The 24215-nt window shown below is 36.4% G+C and overlaps 1 long non-coding RNA gene across 1 annotated transcript; it reads left to right on the forward strand.

Annotated features, from left to right (window-relative positions):
• The first annotated feature begins 4022 nt into the window (after nt 1-4022).
• LOC119238441 (uncharacterized) lies at nt 4023-14702 on the forward strand. Its single transcript, XR_005123581.2, has 3 exons — nt 4023-4143; nt 7965-8054; nt 14614-14702. It is a non-coding gene; the product is annotated as an uncharacterized LOC119238441 (long non-coding RNA).
• The last annotated feature ends 9513 nt before the right edge of the window (nt 14703-24215 follow it).

A 24215-nucleotide genomic window follows, 5' to 3' on the forward strand; every position in this document is an offset into this window, starting at 1 on the left:
ATCTCCTCCTCAGGTAAAGTTTGGACAGGTTACAATTACAAATCATTACAGGAGATTGTAATTTCTGAAGCTCTGGTTTATTCAGATAGGACCAAATGTCTTGCATGCACATTACCCCATGGGACCCAGGCGACAAGGGGAATGCAAATGCCAAGCTCATGCTGTCTGCTATTCCAAGAGTGAAGTCCTTTGTCTCTCACTCAGGAATCACATATCTCTTGATAACTTACAAGTAAGGTAAAATCTCAGATGCTTCACAATTCTTAACAACTACAAGTTCAATGGAAAGATGAACTATCACAGGAGGTTGGGTTGCTCCTGGATGTCTACTCCACTGGGAATCCAAGTTGCTAGTTCATCCTACTTTCAACTAATGTTAGTCACCTTGAGTTCCACCCCTACAATGTGTGAATAAATACACCTGAAGTTTAGTCTGCAGTAATATTAACGCCGATTTTAATCTCATAGACAAAAATGGCATTTTCTAGAGTACTAGCAAGAAAGTCTTCTCTCTGGATGAGTGAAATCAAGGCTGTGCTATTTCTTCCCATCTGACTGGCCTTCCTCACCCCTTCAGAGATCAAAGATTAGCTATGTTCACCCAGGCCTCTTGGGCCAGCCTGATTCATCTTTCCTTTCCTCGTAATAAATTCTCAGCTCTTCTTCGACAATACAGACCTGTTCATGACTGCTCATTGTCTGAATGAGGATTTAAAAATTCTGATTTATCCTTTTATAGGTAACACAAGTCCTTAGATAAAAATCATATAAAAGGTGGAGAATTTTATTCACTAAAACTATTCCATGAGAAAGATTTGTAAGATAAGCTATTGGAGGAAATTAGACTACACCTCCCAAATATTCAGCCTTCATCCATGAAGTAGAAGCCAGAAATTTTATCACCTTCTCCAACAGGACGATAGTAATGAAGGAGAAGGAGAGTGAAGGCAACTGTGACTTTTATGGAAAGGAAAACAAGTAGATAAGAGCCTGGGGGAGATTTTCAGTGGTTTTCTTAGGTATGAAGTTAGAGAAGAGAGATTGAAGTCTAGAAAGTATTTCTGAGAGACTGTGCAACATATTTGGGTAAAATCCCTTTGAGAACATTAACAATGATCTATATTAAACTTCAAAGCTTCTAGAGTCCTTTTTGTGTTCTTGTTTAATGTGACTCTGCACAGAGACTGATCCCACAGGGCCCCCACTTGTATCTTGCTCTGAATTAAAGCAATTTGTGGACTTAAAGCAATTTGTGACTCCTTCCTATGAATGCCTTACCCTGAGTCATGGCTCTTGGGTTACTTTACTTTTTCTACACTTTTCCTCCAAATAGCAAGGAGAATGGGCATCAGAAAACTAGGACAAGGATTTCTTTTTTTACCATAATGGGGGAAAAATATAAGTACATAAAAGAAGAAAGTAAAATGAAGATAAGAAAAAGGGTATTTAAAACAATTTTATAAGGTAAATATGTTAGTCTCACTTCACATATGAACTGAAGCAAAGTTTAGGAATCTTATTCAAGTGTGTAAAAGTAGAGTAGCTACTATAACACCTCAACATTTCTGCTGCCCAGGCCATGAAAATTTCATGTGATATTCCAAGGTAGTTTGGCCATGGTTCCGGACGCAAGCAGTCATTGGCTGGAATTCAATCATGTGACCACCTTCATGCAAGGAAGAATGGGAAATTCAGTCTGACTCTGTCCAGGAAAAAGGCAGGATAACAACTAAGCAACCCTAACAGGCTCTGCCATCAAAGTAAACTAATTACTAAGGAGCAGGGATAGCCCTCAGGTCTAGGTCTATGACTATAACACTAGTGCCCTCAACTAAAATGCCCTATCATTTCCTCTTCTAAGGCACTGTTACTATTTTTTTTATTGGGACATTTTTGTATGAAAAGCTCAATCTCTTCTCTCCTTACACGTCTTTAGTGCCATTTGTGCAGACTTCCCCCTACATGCATATTTAAAAACTAAACTTCAGAGCTTTTTATTCACAGAATGAACCTTATTTGAATTTTACTTCCCATCCACCTTCTTATAATATTTATCAATGATTAAAGGGAAAATAGGATAAAAATAAAATTTACACCCTTCTTATCTGCCTATAATAGAAAAGTGGTGGGGATCAGGGTGGGGTTGAGAGGAAGTCTCAGCTAGAACAAATCTCATCCTTGGAAGAAGATAGGAGTCAGAGAAGAAAGAGGAAAACTAAGAAGATGGTCTTCAGAAGCTTTTTGAGAAACATACACCAAAAGATTTTCCTTGAAATGCTGTGTGATGCACAAATACTTCACATCAAGCATTATACTAAAGAAGTTCCCATCTTTATATTCAAATACTTCTTTTTCTACATCTGAAAGCCACATGTGATTTTCAATCAGCCAGCACAAACAGACTGACAGACAACATCCCTCAGGAAATACTTGATATGCCATGAGGTTTCAACACTTCCCCCTCCACCCCCACTCTGGAGCAAGCCTGTAATTATGCGTTTGTATAAATACATATGTGTGGCATATTTGTTCACATTCTGCCGGGCAGAGCAAACAGTTCTGCGTTCTTTCTTGGTTATCAACTCATGAAGTGACTACATGTACCCTGCATGGCATTCTTACCCACAGTGAACAGCCCAAGGTGTTCACAAAATACCAGAGAGGCTAGAACCTACCTTGCAAGGACCACAAACCATGAACCTTTCCTGGCCACCTGTCCCCACTCTCCAGGTGAGTTGGGGTATTTCCTTCCCCATGCTCCCTGCACAGTGCTCCTATGGTTATGAATACAGAGTTTTAGCTGCTCATCACATTATAAATGCCTGTTTGCATCTGTTCTGCAGTCTACAGGCAATTCATCCACTTTAGAAGCTAGCACAATCTGTCTAATATAGACCATATAATAATTCTGCAAAATTTTCTTGATAAATGAATGAATGAATGAAAATGAACAGAACCTTGAACAGCAGCTTGCCTTAACAATTCAAGGGTCCAAAATTTTTCATATTGTGACCATTCAGTTTTCTCTACTTTAAACTTTGAGCATTTGATAAACTTATGTAATTACCGAAATGCTTTTTTTTGCTTTAGTCATGATTCAAAATGTAAATGTAACTTTTTAATTTGAGAGCTGACTTTTCTGAGTGCACATGATATTCCTTCCACATAATCAATATTCCTCTCTCAGGCCTCCCCTGTGGCGCAGCAGTTGAGCTCTGGGCTGTGAAGCTGCCCACAGCCTCTGCAGTGCCGGTTCGATCCCTGGTCACCGGCAAGGGTCCCACATGGCGAAACAGACCTCTCCTGCTGCCTGCTGCTCCCTTCAGCAATGTACTTTGTCAGTCTGCCTGTTCTGATCCCCGCTCTGGCTCTAGTGAATTCTCTCACCCTCCCACGCTTCTGACTGTACCCAGTGCTTGTATAAATAAATAAATATTAAAAAAAAAAATTCCTCTCTCCTGTGTATATTGAATTTGTCTGATCTTGGCAAGAACCCTACAAAGTTGGTGCTATTAGTTCCCCCATTTTACAGATGAGAAAACTGACACAAGGAGAATTAGTATGTGAAATGTCAGAGCCAAGACCTACTCAGGAAAACTACCTCCACTTGAGTTCTTAACCATTATGCTAAACTCATTTACTTAACAGAAATGTATGGATATCTAATGATGTGCTCAATTAAAATACATTAATTTCAAATAGTGTTAACTGTTCTAAAGAAATGGTCTGATAGGGTAAGAGAGAGGAGCATTAGCTGGCAGGGGCAAGGGAATATCTCTCTGAGAAGTAACTTTTGAGTTGAGACTTGTTTAATGAGATGGATCCAGCCAGGCAAAACTGAAAGAATAATATGTTCCCAGATGAAGATACTGCAGAGTGAGAAGGTCATGAAACAGGGAGAACTTCAGAATTTGAGAGACACGCCAGTGAGGCTGGAGTATAGTAAAAGGGCAGGGAAGTGCTAGATGAAGTCAGAGGGTGTGGCAGAAGATCCTTATTATTAGGTCATAGTGCAATGCAAAGCCACTGGGAGGTTTTGAATCCTTCTGGTTATTTTATGTGGAATGAAGTGGGCTGGAGAGCTTAGAATGGAAGAAGAAGAGACTAGTGGGATGACTATTGCAACAGTTCAGATAAATTCAGGTAGGACAAGATGGTGAGTCAGACTAAGATAGCAATGATGGAGGAAGCATAGGTGATACTTAGATGTGGTGGAGAACACCTGACAAGGTATTTTTGTGACAATGTGCACATCAGACTTCCTAAGTGGAAACAGTCCTAAGGAAAGGGCTATGTAGGGAAATCAGCTTTTACCTTAGTCCACATTGAACCTTTTGACCAGACATCAGGGACCCAGCTGATGGGAATAACCCTTTCTTGATCAACAGGCATCTTCAATGCAATGTTCTGACTTGGATTTCTGCCGTATGGAGTCTCTTCAATGAGAGATCATCATTCAAAATTCATTACAGTGATGTCCAGGAGCTGTCAGGGCTGTTTACCTCCCCTGCCATCAGGGAATCTGTGTATTCACATAACAATGAAGGGCATTCACTCATGCAGAGTGGATGGGAATTTGATAGGTAGATATGTCCCCAAGCAGAGAGAACAGGTGGAGCCGAAGCTAAGGTCAGGAAATATAGGAAAAATTCAGAGTGAGTGAAGAAAGAGATACTGCTGGAAAGAGCAAATTGGAGTGCATTTATGGAAAATCCTGAATCTTTAAGTAATTTATTCCAATGATTGAATAATGAACCAGCCTTGGGCTTTAGAAAAGGGAGAAAGAGAATCATGAAGTCTTAGCAATGAAAAAACTAAGCAACTACCAATTCCACTTACCTAATATTTTGCACTCTCATATCTCCATTATAAATAGTCACAGAGTTTTTGGCACTACCTATGGGGAAGCCTACAAGTGTCATTATATTAGCACTCATGATGCATGGGAGTCTTTTGCTTTGGATAAATCAGCAGATGTTTTGAATGTTTATTTGTGACATTTTCTCTCCAGAAACTAGAGATAACAAATCAGTCACTGATCTCAAGTAATTCATAGCAGGGATCTCAAACTTGACCAGGTAAAAACATAAAACCAAATGTAAATCTTTTTCATACAAGCTAGATTCTCTGTCGACCACCTCCACAAGTTTTTTTTTTTAATTTATTTTTAAAGATTTATTTATTTATACAAGCACTGGGTACAGTCAGAAGCGAGGGAGGGTGAGAGAATTCACCAGAGTCAGAGCTGAGAGCAGAGCAGAGCAGGCCGACTGAGGAAGTACACTGCTGAGGGAAGCAGCGGGCGGCAGGAGAGGTCTGCGCGCCATGTGGGACCCTCAGCCAGTGGCCCGGGATCGAACCCGTGCTGCAGAGGTTGCAGGCAGCTTGGCAATCCAGTGCTCAACCACTGCGCCACAGGGGAGGCCCTCCACAAGTTTTTATGCGGGAATTGTCCTCTGACCAAATCTGCAGGGTCTTCTTGAGCACCTCATAGCACAGAACAGCAGATAAACCCAGTTTAAACTCTGTGAAGTTAACTTGTCCAGAAAACAAACAACCTTATATATTGAAACATTCAAAAGTTATTTGTCTGAGTTTTCTGAATATTGAATAACTTTTAGCAAATGTTTTGATTAAACTTGTGGTTTAGTTACTTAGCAGGGAATAAAATAACAATCAAAACAAAGTAAAAGTTTATTTTTCTAATTTAAGAATTTGAGCTGGCAGGCAATCCATGAGATTATTTAATACCTGAACACTTCTGTCCTGCTGCTTTGCTATTCTCTATAGTTGCCCTTATCCATACAGTCATGGATGACCTAGCACTACCCTGTCCATAGTCTAGCTAGTGGCAACAAGGAAAAAATGGAAATTCAAAAAGAGCATTCATCACTTCTGTTCACAATTGACCAAAAATTGACCACATGACAATACCTGGCACCAAGGGAGGCTGAGAAACCCTAATATTCTGGGATGATAGTATTTAAAGAGGAAAAGGAAGAATAGATATTGAAGGATAATAGTAACCTTTGCACAATTAGACTTTGTTATGTGATTCTAGAATGTTCTACGATTATTTTGACCATGCTCCAGGTAACATACTAAGAACTATTCTCAAACTTGGCTCTGAAATTTTACACTATATGTGCATTATCATCTGAATTTTTGAATATGAAGACTTTAAGCTCCAATTCTATTAAATCTAGGCAGTTGTATTATTGAAGGACACCACAGGTGATTCTCATGAGAATCACAATTTGGAACCAGCAGCCATTAATCTAGGCTGCCTTGAAATTGGGCGTGGTTAATAAGTTTTGTATACAAATTTAATCTTGAGTTTAAATCAACTTTATTAACAGGAAATGGTGAGCTGAATTGAAGGACTTAAGGTTTCTTATCACTCATGGGACTATATCACTCAATCTATCTCACCTCTGCTCTAGAATTCCCTGAGAACAAAGAGATTACTATACCTTGAAAATTTGACTCCTTTACCTCATGATACTATATAAACAAGTAAATAATAAACTATCATTTCATATGGTTTTACAAATGCTATGATGGGTATTATTTTTTTTTTAATAGAAGCATGTTTTTATTTATTTGTTTGTTTTGTTTATACATGCACTGGGTACAGTCAGAAGCTCGAGAGGGTGAGAGAATTCACCAGGGCCAGAGTGGGGAGCAGAGCAGGCAGAAGGACCGAAGTACACTGCTGAGGGGAGCAGCGGGCGGCAGGAGAGGTCTGCGCGCCATGTGGGACCCTCCTCTGGTGGCCGGGGAGCAGCCGGGGATCGAACTGGCGCCGCAGAGGCCGCAGGCAGCTTCGCAACCCAGCGCTCAACCGCTGCGCCACCGGGGAGGCCCTATGATGGGTATTATTTCATTTGGTCTTCCCTGTAAGCAAACTTTTCAGGTGAGGTAGTTGAGAAATCAAATTGCCTTGATCACGGGACCCAAAGCCAGGTATTAGTCCTCTCAAGCTTAGTTTCCTTTTCCCTATGTTGCAGTGCATCTCTTTGTTTCTCAAATTTGGGATCAAAATAGAAACAGCTCAAAATAGGGCAGAAATGGGAGTAGACAAACGCATTATAAAAAGCATGAGGTAACAATATAAATGAACCTCAAAAACATTATGCCAAGCGAAAGAAGTCAGACACAAAAGACTTCATAGTGTATGATTCCATTTATAAGAAATGTCCAGAAAAGGCAAATCTATGGAGACAGAAATAGATTAATGGTTGCCTAGGGCTGAAGACAGGAACAGAGATTAACTGAAAATGGCATGAGGGATCTTACTGGGGAGATGAATATGTTCAAAACTAAATTATGGAAATGGCTGCACAATTAAGTACATTTATAAGTAGTCACTAAATTGTACACCGAAAATGCATAGATTTTTGTGGCATGTAAATTGTAACAACTTGTTTTTAAGAAACACAAAATGTTAATATTACAAATATAGATTGAATACTCGGCTCTGCTACTTACAACTTGGATCAGGTTGCGAAGGTAATAAAGCATTCCTAAGATCCTGGATTCTTATCTCTAAAATGGTAATAAAAATAGTATCTATGTCACACAAAGTCTAAATACAGCGAACGAGCCAAAAAAAAATGTGGGACTTTGTCAACATTAGAGTTAGAAGTTTAAAAATCTCAAACAAAGCAAGTTATAATTATTAACTAATTTTGTCCAGGGAAATTTGTCAGTAAAAGATAATCAAATTACACTTAAAAATGTTATTAACCATATATGAGGGTCCTCGATGCAATTATGACTTCAAGTTTAGTGCTCTACCCTTTTATCTATAGTATATCTATTAATTCATATATATGAATGTATACATTATCTGTGTAGATATAGCTTCCATATTTGTTCCATATTAGATACGCATATAAATACAAGCATTTCATTTTATTCAAAATATTATCCATCTGTGTGCACATGTATGTTTATCCCAGAGACCGTGAGTTTGAATGGGACTTTCAAGCAGGAAATGAAATGTATGATGTTACTTGAGACCTTCCGATACTTAAATTCTGCAAAATAAGGTAAGTTTGGAGTCCATCAGTCTACTGTACCCTCAAATACAAGAGTACCACGAAGCACTCCCTTTCACTTTATACCCAAAATCTAGAAACCACTCCCCTGTGAAAATATACATTTGAAGAATTAACTTCTGTTTGGCCTTAAGAGCAAGACATCACTCTGAAGTATCAGCACATGTGGTCGGCAGGTCGCACCCTGAGTTCAGCTCAGACCATTATTGCAGTAACAAAACCAGATGACAGCTCTGATTACTAAACACTATTTCCATTAGCCCAACGCAAATATGTCCAATGCAATTCTCCTCCTGGAATAGTTTTCTGACAAAGGAGGACTTAAATTATTTTAATGTGTTTATTTTATCATCTTCTTCCTTCCTTATGATTCTTGAACATTTAGCTTCAATACAAAATGTTCTTCTGTCACAAACCTTTTAATGTCAACTTGTCAAAAACTAATTACATTTTCTTTTAGGTAGAAATCACATGATAGCTGATTTTTTTTTAATCATTATTTAAGTCAGCATCATTTTTCTACCCAGCCTCCCACGAAATCTGCTATGCGCAGGGCTCTAATGAGACAGGGTTAAAATTCTCTCCTGCACTGCTGAGGTTTGCTGTGCTAGTCACTGCACCCATAGTGGATTGGCACACCAGTTTCCTGGTGTAATTTAATAATGTTAAGTAACACTCCTAAGACTGTGTCGGGAAAAAAACTATGTGGAAAATGTCACCTTTGGAAATACAAAAAAGAAAACAATTGTAGTTATGACATACAATTTGCATCAACATCTTTTGAGATAATCAAAGGCGGATAACAGAATACACTAGCCAAAAATGGGTCCACAAGGAAGAAAAATGAAGAGCTTTTGTATTTCCATGGCTCCATCTTTCCTTGGCACATCCATGCCAGACTTTTTCTGAGTCCACCGAATAAGCATTTGTCATAAGCTTTACTGTACCATGAAGTTATGATTAATATTACAGCTCAAGTACAGCGGGTTGAAAGACCACATTCATTTTCAAAGTCACGTCGCATTGATTAGAATTCACTGCAGGTTATTCAAATAACGATCCTCTCTTTCCCCAGGAGAATCTCTGTCTGATTTTTCTTTATCCTCATTAAAGATCCCAGGTGCAGACAAAGCTTTACGTACTTCTAATTTGCATTATCCTTGGGAAAGAGTTAATTCACATGCCTTCAGTATATAGCACTTGTTTTTGTAGTTTGCTCTTTCCTATCATTTATTTAAATAAATCAAGAAATTTAGCCTTTATAAACCTTCAGACAATAGGGAATGCCAAATTTTATTATCCTTAGTAATGAGCCCATGGATCTCAAACCCTGCATGATAATTCAGATAAAGTAAGGTATTTTTGTTCAGTTCTTGTCTGTACTTGACTAAAAGACAGTGATTGTTGTTTTTCTTTCTTGGAAAAAAAAAAAGAGTTTTGTTCAGGAGTAAAGAATAGCACAGAGGATTGTTCTTTGGTTGGTTTTGTTTTGTTTTGTTTTGTTTTTGTTTTTCTTTACCAGAACTGAAAAGCAAAGTTTTGTCAAACAGCAAGTGTAGTACTTGAAAATCCCTGTCAGAACTTGATATGTTATTTGGCTAATTAGATAAATTTCTATGTAAGGATTGATCAATTATTGCCTCTGTTGAGATAATTTATTAGCTACTCTTCCTAATTTAGCATTCTCATAGAATCACATATGGATTTCATTGGCATAAGGTGTGGGCCTCAAAATTATGACAAAGATTTCTGCACTGGACTATTTTTACCTTTAGATTTTGTGTCATGAGTTTTAGCCTGAAGCAGACTGACAGCATTGTTGACATTTCATTGAGTTGCCATTTCTCAAGAGAGGAGAAATTTTAGCTAATTAAATAGTGTTACAGTGTCTCAGAAACTACAAAGATAACACAAAACTACACAACAGTCACATATTTGTTAAGACCCCCTGTATTTTGAGATCTTTGGAAAACTGAAGTCTGTGTAACAAAACTTTTAAAGTGATTCAGAGACTCAAAATGATGAAACTGACATAGTTGGAAAGGTAGAAGAGCAACAATAGGAAAACAATTTTCATAAATATGATCATTATTCAGTATGTGCGTTAGGAGTGGATAAGATTACTTCCCTGGGTGGGAGAACCACTTAATGGTCCTACAACATGGGTGTGTGTGGGTGTGTGTGTGTTTCACATTAAGAGGTTATTTATAGGATGAAATGATAACTTCTAAACCAGTGAATCAAGATTAGCCATATATCGAGGTATTAATGAAAGCTGATCTGTAAGCTCCTCACTCATTTTTCAGGGACAACATGGTTTTCCGTGATGTGTGAATCTGCTCATGGTAAATCGTTTCCTATATAACGAATATAAAAAAAATAAACATTTTATTGGCATTTGTATTCATTTGTTTCTGCTACAAGGATATGTAGTTAGGCTCTGAATCTCACTGACTGAGTAAATGAAATGGTGAGCATACCTGGAAAAAACCAAACTCATTCAATTAAATAAAGGACATAGAGTAAAATTTTGATGAAAAACAACTGAAGATTCTATTCAGGTGTGTCTTTTGGTTGGACTAGACAAAGCGACGCTGTAGATTCAATAGTAATATAAGTAAATGGAAAAACCGAAAAATAAGACAATATCATTACCATGTCTACTTAGAGAAATATGCTAAATCATTCTAAGATGACACCATAGCTGTTGACATTCTGAAGCTATGTTGAAAATGTGATGTGTGAACCTAGTCTGGAATAAATAAAATTTTAAAAAGGGCACTTCATAATGACATAGACACCTACTGTATGCATGTATGTATGTGTGGTATTTGCATATGCACACACATGCACATTGGAAGAGAGCGTGTGTGCCTTCAATCTGAATATCTTAGAGAAGGCATAGAGAACCCATTGAGATTTATTTCCCCTTTAAGCCTCAGGGAACCTTTGAGATTTCATTGACATTAATTAAGCCCACCCCAGGATCATGGGCTTGGTGGGCTTGGTGAACTTTTGTTTTAAAAAGCAAGCTTGCTTGCCAGAGGAGTTTTTTTCCAAGCTCTCATTTTATTGTGGTTTCCAGCAGGGGATCTTGTTTCAAGGGATATGATCAAAGTAAAGGACATTTCTTCTGGGACATATTTTACATAGATTAAATCTCATTATGCAGCTTACTCTTTAGTCTATATTCTTTTTATAAGCTCCTATTGTATGAATGAATTTAACATAGAAAAGTGTGTGAATTTATTAAATCACATATACTAAGCTTCAATGAAGGTAAGGTCCAGTAGAGTCAAACACTTTCAGTTTTTTCTTATCAACAGTGAATTTCAGTGCACAGAAATTAAGAGTAATCTTAAATGAGGTTGCTAGATACATAACCAAGTACTAAAGATTTTCATAGCCTTTGCATAATTTCATTTTTGGATATTAAGTGATTCCTCTAAGAATATGTTGCTATCTTTTACTTTTCCTTCCCTGTTTTTAAACTATGTTCCCACCTTTTTCACGTCATAAACAGGTTATTTTGGTTATACTAAGAGGTATGCCACACTAATGACCATTGAAAGTTACATTTTCTCACTGAACATAAGAACTTGGAAATTTGAAAATGTCCAGTAAATCTCAGATAGGAGAATAGACATTGATTTAATCATGGTTTTCTATTCTAAGCTAGCACCAAAATTTACAATTCTAAAGACTGATTATCTAATAGCAAATTCCTTTGTTCCTATACTCATTGCTTCGTTTACCACCATCAGAATCTAAGACAATAATATTGAGTACCAATTCTACTTTCTCAGAACTTCAAGATAGGTGTGTGGGGGAGTCATAAGAGGCAATGTGAGATACAATAGCCCCTTCCCACAACCTTGATAGACCAAATGAAGATTTAACTTTTCAATTCCTTTCTGTGAAAACTGTGTTTCTATAGTGAAGAATATAAGTTTAAAAACAAAGCATATAAGTGAAAAGGATGCTACGTTTTCAATAATTTTGTTGTTAATTGATTCCCAAAGAAAATTACTTATTTTAAGATCTAATCTCACGTTTGTTCTTCTGTGATTTCATCAGCCTTGCCGTTAAAAATGCAAGGGTAAGCTGAGGAATTGATTTTTTTTTTTATGCTGGACCAAAGGATATGATGACATACAGTCAAGTTTCAGGTTAAATTGTCCTGTTTATTCTAGTAATTTTCTTCACCATTTGGTCTCTAAAGGTACAATTTCCTTCAGTTGAGTGAAAAGTCCTTTCCCATTTTAGTTCTCTACCGTGCATTTAATAAAGAACTAATTTACAGCACTGTTTGCAGTTGTTTTGTGATATCTGAGGGTGTCCACTTGCATGGACACCCTATATACCTCTATATGTTGGGTGCTTTACTTTGATGCCTGAGAGTCATCTTAAGAAATTAAGATGGTGGTCAATTAAATGGTTAATCGGAACATAAACATTTTTCCCTGATCAATGAAAGTCAAATTCCCTGTGTAGGTGGTTAACTCATCGTTAGAACTTGAAACATCATTAAACTAGGGGTTCTTTATTAAACTAGAGGTGAGACTTGGGGGCAGGTTAAGCCATAACAAAGACAATTAATTCACAGCAAGCTTTGCACAAAATGCAGTTTTCCTTTTCTTATCATACTATGTAAAACATATTTCCTATTGCTTTTGAAAATTAAATTATTTATAGAAATATTCAAAAAGTATTTTTAATGCAATATGTCTGCATGAACACATTCTCTGTTCTTTGTGAATTTCTGACACTAAGTGTTACATTGAGTCTGTCCTGTTCTTCGTAACTTAATGTCTTTACCGTGACTTCAGGAATCTTCAACACACTCCTTAGTTCACCTCTGAATAAATATTTCTCCAGGCAACTTCTGCATAGCTTAATAATATATTCACCATCTATCTTAAACAGTAATTTTTAAAATCTATACTATTTATTGTATTTTAATTCTCTATGCCTAAAGTAATTTCTACTGAATTTCCAATATGTATTTAGATTTGATAGCTGTTATAATAAAATTAATATAATTATCAAATGTGCCAAAATATATAGAAGAAAATGCATGTTTTAAGTGTGCTCCTTATCTATTTCATTATGAAATGATCTTTTTTTAATTCCATTCTATTTTCATGTAACTATTTTCCCTTCCCTAGGTAGTTACATTGCAACTATTTCAAAGTTTATATCTTATTTCCTTGTGCATTAATCAAGGGAATGGTGCAAGTAAAGATAATCTAAGCCAAAAGAAAAACAAAATTAATGTTATGTGAATATTTACTATATGTGAAGATTACCACATTCCTAGTTAACTTGTCAAAAGGTACAATGAGTAACCATCCTAAATTATCAGTATAGAATAAGTTCTATCCACTGACAAGTGTTCCTTTCTAAATTAGTGTATTAGTGAGAGTTACATATCTCAGTGCTGGGTCCATGTAACTCTGTGTGTTATTTTCAGAATGAATGGGTGTGCCATCCTATGATCAACAGCTCACTTTCTATTGCATCACAAAATGAGATATTCCATCAGTGCTTCCTACAACTGAGAGAGAACACAAGTGCCATGCTGCCAGCCCCTGCCTTGGTTATTAGCCTAGCAGGCTCCATTTTCATTCCAGTCATTCCTCCATAAAAACACCTCTCCACCAGTCAGCAACACGTTTGCAAATAGACCTACAGCTCACAGGCCAGGGGCCAGTTGTCAAATGGGGCAAATTTGACTTGGGGGTTTGGGGGGTGGTTTCCAGTTTGCTGAATGTGACATTACCAGCTTCTAAGAGCAGCACTGTTCTCTTCTAGTATTACACAACTTTTATTTAAGCAGGTAAAATTAGCAAACTGTTATGTAATCATTGTTTACTTACTTGTTTCAATTTTGCCACAATGAAGGTAAATAAATATTTAGCAATAATGCAGTACTCAAACTTAGAAACTCTCATTTTTGTGTGTTTTATTATTCATTGACAATATGAACCTACTATGTGCAAATCCAAACATGCAGTTGTGAACCAAACACAATGTGAGCCCTGCCCTCTTGGAGCACACGTGAAGACCACAATGATAGGGGTGAGGTTTTACTAATTACTGGAGGGAAATTGTTATGAACATTACTGTATTGCTTATTGCCCTGCCCTCTTCTGAAAAGGTATATTTCATTATAATGACAGAAAATCCTTTGGAGCAAATGTCACAAGGGAAAGTCATATTGGTTTTTAAGTGTGCATGACTTGGGAGAGTGAATGAAGCAATGAACTGGAACAAGAATAAGGGAAGGATGATATTTAAACCCATTTGCACGCCTCTCAGAAGTCACTACATCTCAATATGCAGATGCGACTAAGGGCATTTTCTTTTCTCATTTGACCAGTGGTGTTTTGGGGGATAGAAGTATATTTAAATGAAACTGAAGCTCAGAGTAGTTAAGTGAGTTGCCCAGAGTTCCCAACCTGGTAACTCAGAAAACTAGAATTCAAATCCAAGTTTTTTCATAGATTAACAGTATTTTTTTCTTTTTCATGTTTTTTCCTAATTGCAGGGTCTTCTTTCCACTTGGTTACTGTATGATGACTGGAAGAAAATTCTCAACTATACATTTTAACTACTAAAAATGTTATTCATGTTATTGGTATAAATATTTTTAAATACAAATTTAAAAAAATTTCATGTTACATGAAACAAAAAACAAGAAAGGGAAAACTCCTTTTGGTGTATATCTTTCCAATCTCCTCTTTCTTCAATATACATTGCATGTGCAGATATATAGTTTACTCTTTTTTTGTTTGAAAGTATTTTAAATTATTGTACAATGAACATGAGTCAATTTTTATTGGGAAAATATTCTGAACAATAATTCTAGCTTTTTTTGGGAATATCTTCAAAACTATTGAAGGAATTATATAACATAACTAAGCACTAAGTACATTACACACAGTTTGGTCAGTATCTGTGATTGTGTGTGATGTATTTTATTGAATCAATAATATATTCTAAATGTCTTTCCATATCACTAGATATTGTGTGTTGTTTCATTGAATAATTATATAATTATAATGGTATAAGTGTGTAAGTTGAATAATATTCAGTTGCACAAGTGAATTCATCAACTAATTCCTCATTTTAGACATTTAGGATGCTTCTAAATTTTTTAATCCCATAAATGACACCAAAGGGTCTATATAACCGATTTATATAGCTAAATCTTTGCACACATTCAAAATTATTTCCTGAGGCTAAATTCCCAAAGGTAGAATTTCAGAATGAAAGTTTATGTAAAACTCTCCAAAGTTAAAAACTCATATGCTCAAACCACCTTTGGAAAAAAAAAATGTATCATTGTACATCTCACTGGTGGGATAGGCATACGCAGTCTTCATTTTCCCTCACCAAGTTTTCATATGACTCTTTCCTCCTGACAATGTTAGGCAAAAAAAAATAGCTAGTTATTTTAATCAGTATTCATCAATTAACAAAGAAGTTGAAATTTTATTGTCCTTATGGGTCATTTGTATTTGTCTATTGGTAATTCTCTTTTGTCTATAGAATACTCTTTTCTTAAAACTTTGCAAAATGATTTTCAATATAAAATTCTGGTGTTAAACAAATTCAGCAATTCAACTCAGTATGAAAAATAATAGCTTGAAGACAGGGTTGTAAGAAGGGCATAGAGAGTGGAACATGACTACTTCAGAAATAAGCATACTGCCAGGAGTGACATTTGCTTCTTCATTGGGTCTAATGCTGACAGCAGACAAATTCCAACACCCATGTGACCATTCTGATGGAGACTGTTTGCCTGGACACAATCAAGCCCAAAGAGGTGATCTAGGTAGAGGACATTGACTGTTTCAATTGACTGGCAAAACCACTTTACTCGGGAAAGGTTAAATTTACAGTTACATACCAAACAAGAGTCTGAATCCCAAGATGATAACACATCTAAGATTTCGTCAGATATCCAGAACTATGAAACTGAAGTTTGCAACATTTCAGAGTAAAGAAAAGCATTAAAGTAAATCTCAACTTAGACTTAGCAGAACTGAGTCCAGATACTTGCAAGAAAAACACATGTAGTTTCATCATAGGATGTGTAATAAGGTTTTTGGATAAAATGTGCACTTCATAATACATTAAATTGTATTTATTGCACAAATTGGCTAATGTGGTTAGAACTGTGTTATTTTTTAGCTCACACTTTAACAAATAGGAGTGTCATTTACTTCTTGAAATTAAAACACACCCACAGTAACTCCCCACACTGTCTTTGATGAAGAATCTGGCCTTCTAGTTCATTTAACATGAAATAACAGATTTGTGTTGATGGTGCTTTTGTTCTTGGTAGTGAGAGAACTTGTTACAGAAAAATTAGCTACTCACCCTCAAGCAATCACTAACATTCCAGTTCCTGAATAGAAAAGGGGAGAAGAGAGCAGATGGAAGCAAACAAAAATTGTATTAATAATACATAACAAAGTGCTGCTACAAATGATATTTCAATAGAGGCAAACAATAGGAAAACTGCAGTTTTCATTGGATCTTAATGTATTTATCCGTCTCTAATGCTTCCATCTTCAAGCAGTTCTCTTTTATTGACACGACAACACAAATTGCAGAAGTAAATTGAATCACAGACTCAGAATGTAAAAATCAATGAGAAATAATTTTGTAGCACTAAAGTGAATAGTGTAATGCTAGGTATTCATTTAATTAACCATGAGCCTTTCCACATAATGCACAATCATTGCCAGCTTTTCAGCTCATAGTTGTTCCAGGAATAATGGGTTTGGGATTCATCTTTAGAAAACCTGCATTAATATTTGAAAGCGTTTAAATCCATTAGTGGGTCATCTGAACACTGCAGGTCACTTTTACATTGCTAATTGAAACAATAGTAATGGGTTATAATCTACTGTCTAATAATGCCTGGAGTGTTTTACCGCTTTTATATCTGCAGATTCCAGGAAATATGTAAATTTGTTGCTGAACTGTTATAAAAATATGGAAATTTAAGCTGCAGACATCAAAGTATTTTTTTCTAAAAAAAAACATAGCGTTAATAAACTGAAGAGTTACACTACATTCTGGTGTCAGGATAAATTCCTTACTCTAGACCTTCCCCTGTTCTCTCTTCTCCGCTCTGGGCGCAGCATCTGGCACTCACATTTTCCACGTTGCCATTAGGAGAAAGTGAATATCATTAAACCAGTGAGTAAACAATCATGTCATTGTTTCCATATGCAAGCTATACATTGACTCAGCCTGCTGGGTCCTGGCTGCTTTTTTATTTGCCCTACATGAATTTATGCAAGCATTTTACTTTTCATGGGAATTCTCAACATTTCTTGGATGGGGGCAGGACATGTGGCAGCAACTCCAGCATATGAAATGAGAATATGAGTTAAGTATGAAAACATACATGTGTGTAAGTACATACATACATATAAAAGGAAATATGTGAGAGTAGCTTTCTGAATCCTCCTTGTAAATTGAATGTCATACAAATTGATACTTAACCAGCATTTTCTCTTTTAATTAAACATGTATCGTATGCACTTACCTGTATCTCCCAATGCTTAATTACAGTCTGATTGTGCAGAAAATCCAGGAAGATGCATCTCATTATAATAAAGAAAATGCTTTGGCATTGGCAGAGACTGTGTATGCATGCATACTCAGTTTATATAAATGAAATATTTTTTAGATGCACTTTATACCAAAACTCAAGGGAAAATAAGAACTTAAACCCATCCATTCACTCCCTACCATTATCCACATGACCGTCTTAGTATATTCGGGAGAGAGGAGATGACTAAAAGAAGCATCAAGAGGGTCCTGTATTTGATGCTCTATCAAGAGAATCAACATTTTCATTTTCATTTCTGACTCTCATCATCTTTGCAAATATGTTTACATCCAAGGAAGCTACTCTAAGTCAGTATCAAAAGTCTGATTTCATCCAGAGAGCACTGGTGAGAGCACTGGTGAGAGAACTGAGGTAATAGGAATTGCCTGCACAAACAGAGCTCAGTAGTAATTTTTGTGGATGTAGAGTTCAAATGAAACAACTGAATGACTTTAATGAGCTTTGTGGATAAGAAAGGGACCAAACCTTCCTTGGTTCCTGAAATGGACAGAGCAGTTTGAGATGTGCATCAAGAAACTGCAGAAAGGAAACGACCTTGTAAAGCCCTCTCTTAAATATTCCCGCCATGTTTCCTGTCTTTTGCCATGCACTATTAAACTCCCTTTGAAGTCAGTATGTATCACTCTCCTTGAATCAGCAGTACAGGACATGGAGAAAGATGAAACAATGACCCCAGAAAGCAAGTTGTTTCCTTATCAAAGAAGGACAAGTACCATTAGACCATAGTGCAATAAATAGCCTCCTCAATGATGTTTTTCACATTCTAGCAGCTAAGGGAATTGAGAAAGGCTCAGAACTTGATGCTTCACAATGAGAACCCTGTTGTGATTAAATGGGATCATAAATTGGGCTTTGTGTACTCAGTTATAGTTCTTAGGAGTTTTATTGTGCCTACAATAGGCACAGGTACTTAAGGGTTAAGAGAAAATCCAATGGTAATATCACCTGTCCTGTCAACTGAGAAATCCTATGTGAAGGTCAGAGTCCCTTTCCAACCCCTGGGAGTTTCTACAGCTTTACCCTTCTTGTCTAGCTGTGTCATGAAAATACTGATGATGTGGAAGCCTGAGAAACCAAATTCATGCCTTTTTTGTTTAGAAAAATCTTGATAAATTTTTAGCTGTGAGTACAGGAACTTACATAACTGAAATTATATACATGGATCCCATCAATTTTCATTTACCGTCCCCTCTCTGATTGTAATAACAGTTCTAATTTTTTTGGACTTTGGAATTCTATTGGTTTACAGATTTGGAATTCTATTGGTTTACAGAGTTTACAGTACAGGTTTACAGAGCCCATACTGTTCATGCATGAAAATTTTCCCCAATGTGTCACCAAGAGCCTGCTACTTGCTTTTCCTTTAGGAGATTAGTCATCTTTCATTCCATTTTAACTAAACTATCTGTGTCCATGTTGAGATGTAAAGGAAACACTTTAATGTAAGAGCATTTCCAGTTCTAGGTTGCCAATCACTTCCTTTTAGTGCATTGAAAGAACATTCATTTGGGAAACCCGATTCCTTCCCATAACTTAAGACATCCATTAATTGTGCTCCATTCATTGATTCATTGGCTATTCGCAAAGGAAACTCCTGACCTTGCTGTCATGAGTCAAGAAACAAATCTCTCCATTTTAGTGTATGCTCTTTGCCTTTCAATGACTTAGCTAAACCCCTTCTTCCTGAGTTAATCTGTTAGGCAATATGTTTTTCTGTCCAGAAGTGGTATGACCTTGATTCTAGGGGAGATGACAAGGCCAGCACTTTGACTGAAATATGACATCTCTTCCAGCCGTTTTATTGGCGTTAACTACTTCATTTATCCATTTATAATCAGTTTGTTTAATCTGATAGTTCATTTCTTTGCTCATTTATTCATTCATTCAGTAAACAATATTTATTATTTTGTACTTAATAAAAAGGATTTTGGAACAGACTGCATTCTGGTGCATATTTATTCTTTATTAAAATCATTCAAATCTTAGTTTTAAAATATTTGGGTGGGCCTCCCCGGTGGTGCAGTGGGTTGAGCGCTTCACTGTGAAGCTGTCCGCAGCTTCTGCAGCATGGGTTCGGTTCCCGGCCCGCCAGGGAGAAATCCACATTGAGTGGCAGACCTCTCCTGCCTCGCCCGCTGCTCCCCTCAGCAGTGTCTTCGTCCGTCTGCCTGTTCTAATCCGCACTCTCTCTGGTGAATTCTCTCACCCTCCGGTGCCTGTGACCTGTATCCCTGTTCTTGTATAAATAAATAACTCTTAAAAAAATTGGGGTGAAGCTATGTATGTACTCATAGTACATAAAAATCTCAAATTCATTAATAAAAATATGAGCTACTTCTATTGACAAGTTAATCTCATTTTTCTAATTTTTGAATTTTTAAAATGTTATGACAATTTTAAAGGTCCTTTTATGATCTAGCATTCATTTTGTTACACATTAGCCCTGAAAATATTTTGATGTTATAGCAAGAAGTACAGGCCTTATCTAAATTTAACTAAAGAATAGTTCTTCAACAAACCAGGGAAGTCTCTGCTGTTTGTGGCTTTGGGAGGGCCAAAGAGGTGAGGCCCTTTTCAACTAACACTTCCCTTGAGTCACACTTAAGTAGCAGTGAAATGCCAGGTGTAATATTTTCCTTCCTAATGACCCTGTTTTGTGGAAGAACATAATTATCCCTTCTCGAGAAATGGGAAAATGGAAATAGTACAATACATCTTTCTGATTATTTGTATGATTATTACTTGAGTATTACAAATAATAATAGCTAACATTCAATACCCATATGCAATATGCCAGACACTATTCCAGGTGTTCAAATGAACCATATTTTCATCAATTCTAAGCTATTCCAAGCAATGGCAAGCATTTTCTTTCACATTTAATGTCTTTGAATTGGGCTATGTCTGACAGTCTCTAGGAAGTCATAGTTTATTTGTCAGAGCTTATTTTGTTTCTTTAATAAGTCATATTCTATAAGATAAAGAATTAACTCATTCAGATGTCACAAAAACTCTGAGTTAAGTATTATATTTTATCTATTTTATAAATTCAATTGAGATACAAATTCACTTAAGTAACTTGTTCAAGCTTAGCAGTTATTGGGTAATAGAAGTAGGATTAGAAGCCAGGCGAAGTGAGCCCAGGACCTGTGCCCTTAACTTCAATCCCTTCTACTTCTATCAAGATGACATTTTCCTGGCTGGGTATTTTATTTTCCTGTTGGCATGGTGTTGTGTGTGTGTTGTCACCCAGATTTTTAAAATATGTCCCTGTACCTCTCTCTATTCCAGGTTAAACTGAAAGTTAATGGGTCCTTCAAAATCTCTGACTTCTCTATCTGAACTGGAAACACCACATGCAGTCTTGTTAGTGTGTTTATTAAGATCTCTCAACTCTTGAAAGAGTTCAGCATCAGTGTTGATTGAGTAACATGATACAATCTGTTGTCATTATGTATTGATTTCACAAATTGGCCCCTTGATGTGAGCTTGAATCACAGAATTGAGAGACGATTGGGATAAAGAGAGACACAATTGTGGAAGTAGCTGAAGTCATGAGCTTTATCTCTCTGGAACATTTAATAAATTATTCAACCTCAAAACCCACATTCCTGTTTCTAGATTTAAATCAGAGAAGATATTAGATGTGGTAGCTTCATGAGTGGATAAAGAGAGATGAAAATAAAACTTGCTTCCAAGAGAAAAATAAAGAAATAAGCATACTTATTTTAATATTAAGTCATGCTTACCTCACTATCAAAAAATCAAAATATCCATGTAAATAGAATTAACGGAGGTAATTCTGCTAACTTCACAATATCATTACCTCACTACACCGAACAGCATGACAAGTTTATCACAGTTATTTAGAACACTATCATGAGAGTCTCGAGTACATAGTATGACTTTGTTCAATAAGGCAGCTAAAGTTAATGAGTTGGGGTGAATGTTCTCACTAATTTGACTCTTTATATAGAGACCACTTGAGATATATACACTAAGAAATAGTCTCCAAATAGAAAGAGACATGGGGGCCTCCCTGGTGGCGCAGTGGTTGAGCGCTGGGTTGCGAAGCTGCCCGCAGCCTCTGCAGTGCCGGTTCGATCCCCGGCTGCTCCCCGGCCACCAGAGGAGGGTCCCACATGGTGCGCAGACCTCTCCTGCCGCCCGCTGCTCCCCTCAGCAGTGTACTTCGGTCCTTCTGCCTGCTCTGCTCCCCGCTCTGGCTCTGGTGAATTCTCTCACCCTCCCGTGCTTCTGACTGTACCCAGTGCTTGTATAAATAAATAAATAAATAAATAAATCTAAAAAAAAAGAAAGAGACATGGGGCACCATAATAAAGATGAAACATGCAATATGTCATATTTTTTAAATATGAGAGATAAATTGTATCATGTTTGTATATGTCTGTAATTAAACATGATATGGATATATACCCCAAAAAACTACATTTCAAGATAAAATATTACCATGTTACTTGAACACAACTGGGAAAATTAGAATGAATAGGTTAGACCTTCTTTGAAGTGATGAATTTCCTACAGAATAATTTTTACTAAACTTAGAACATGTTCCTTTATAGACACTTGCAAATGGAAGAAATAATGCGTAAGTTTTATTAATTCAAACTTCTTCACTTGAGGTCTTTCCCCTGCCTATGCCTAGGTTTTTCCAATCATTAACATTAAATCACTCATTTCTTCAATTACTCTTAATGTTTTTATTCATGGCACAGAAATGCAACTCCATTGGCAAGAAACCACTGGGCTTCTATATAGACATGTACTTACCTCTGAGCCCAGTGTAATCATTCATAAGTGTTTGTGGAAGGAAGAGAGTAAAAAGGGAGTGAATCATTCTATATACTTCAGGTGAATAATTTACTTGTTTGGTTTAAATAAACCACACTGAGGAATATCAATTATTTAAAATAACTTGTATACATCTCAGTATGTTATAATCTTGTGTAGCAAATTCTTGGCCCTGGTGCCTCAGTGGTTTCAAAGAGTTTAATGCCCTTTCAAAGTAGGTAGAAATTTCTTCACTTTAGGATCCAGACCCATAGGTCATTTGGTCTCAACCGCAACTTGGCCATTAGTTTAAACCTAGATCAGACATTTTGTTATCAACTGGTAAGAGTTTAATCACTTTTGTTTATTTTATGTAGATACTTCTGCTGTGCCTTTCCAATCATATAAATAGATTTTTATAATAGATTCAAAATTGAATAATTTCATTCATGTAAAGATATTTATTATTTCCTTTGTGCCTAACATTATGCTGAGGGCTGTGAATGTTAGAAACATACATTAAATTCTTCCCTTTAATAATTTTGCCATTTGGTTTACAGATAAACTGGAAATTCAAAGTTAAAGCAAATTAATTCCACCTGAGGTCTTTCCCCCACCAAAAACAAAGCTAACACCCATAGTGATGTGTGATGTTTGATTAAGTGGTAGCATTAAAATAAACACTATATGGGAGCTTTGTAAAATGGTACAGTAACAAGAGCCTTGTAAAAAAACTCCATTGTGATGTAAAAAATACATAAAATTAATTAATTTTTAAAAAAAGAAAAAAGAAGCTCCATAATGGAGCAGTTCTTGAGTTACTGTGAGACCCCACAGAGCTGTGATGCCTAGCAGGATGGGATAAGAGATAGGGATTCTTCATATAGGGAGAAACCCTATAGTCATGGTGGCAAGAAAGAGCAAGTTGTGGTTGGGAATAGAAAAATATCAGTGTTAACTAGAGCTCATGTTTAGAATAAAGACAGATCCTAAAGATCTTGGAATCCATTCATTCAATAAATATCTACTTGAAACCCTAGTGTCTATGAGGCACCTAGCTAAATGAGTACATGGGTGCAACTTTTAAAACACACACACACACAAATGGTTGTCCCACACCTTCACAAAACTTGCCATCTTTTCAGTAACAGAGAAACAAGAAAAAAATAAAATGTTTCGTAACCATGAGATTAAAGTCAGGGTAATATGGAAATCAATAGAGAGGGACCTAACTCTGGTTTGTTAGATTAAGGAAGGCCTCTTATCAGAAGCCTAAGATTGCAAAGGCATAAGGGAGTTTGCCAGACAAAATACACCATGGTGTATATGTATGAGCATACATGGTTTTTTAACCAAAAAAAATTGTTTGAATTTTTCTTCACAAAGTGAATGGAATACTATGTACATACCACTTTTGTTTAATAGATATCACCTTGTTCAGAACATTTACAGTGTTATCAGGCAAAATGAGTCAGGTACCTTTTTTTTGAAAAGCCCTTTTAGGATTTATTCTCTTAACAACCTCCCTATATATATCATATAGTAGTATTAGTCTTAGTCATTATGTTGTACATTATATCCCTAGTACTTACTTATCACATAAATACCTATAATTATGACCACCTTCCTCCAATTCTTCCCCACCTCTGCTTCTGGTAATCACAAGTCTCACCTCTTTTTTCTATGAGTTTGTTTTTGTTTTTAGG

This window comes from Talpa occidentalis, unplaced genomic scaffold (assembly GCF_014898055.3).
Source record: "Talpa occidentalis isolate TD23 unplaced genomic scaffold, MPIMG_talOcc4v2.1, whole genome shotgun sequence".
NCBI lineage: Eukaryota > Metazoa > Chordata > Mammalia > Eulipotyphla > Talpidae > Talpa > Talpa occidentalis.